The sequence below is a fragment of the Limulus polyphemus genome, unplaced genomic scaffold (assembly GCF_000517525.1).
Source record: "Limulus polyphemus unplaced genomic scaffold, Limulus_polyphemus-2.1.2 Scaffold94, whole genome shotgun sequence".
Taxonomy (NCBI): domain Eukaryota; kingdom Metazoa; phylum Arthropoda; class Merostomata; order Xiphosura; family Limulidae; genus Limulus; species Limulus polyphemus.
In genome coordinates, this window is record NW_013665704.1 from 506,263 (window position 1) to 506,571 (window position 309).

Here is a 309-nt window from a genome sequence, read left to right on the forward strand (position 1 = left end):
GGACGCCACCTATTTCTATTTCTAGGGACCAATAATATATAAATTTGTATTCCTCAATTTTCCCAAATTCCAAGGAATGCGCAGTGGAGAAAAGGTTAAGAAGATATTTTTACCGCTGTTTATGTTAAAGACAGGCTGACAGTACCTATCATTATTATTTCTAAGCTTGAAGTTCTTTTCTCCGTAAATGGAGGAGACCAGAGTTCTGGCCCGGCATGGCCAGGTGGTTAAGGCGCTCGACTCATAATCTGAGGGTCGCGGGTTCGAATCTCCGTCACACCAAACATGCTCGCCCTTTTAGCCGTGGGT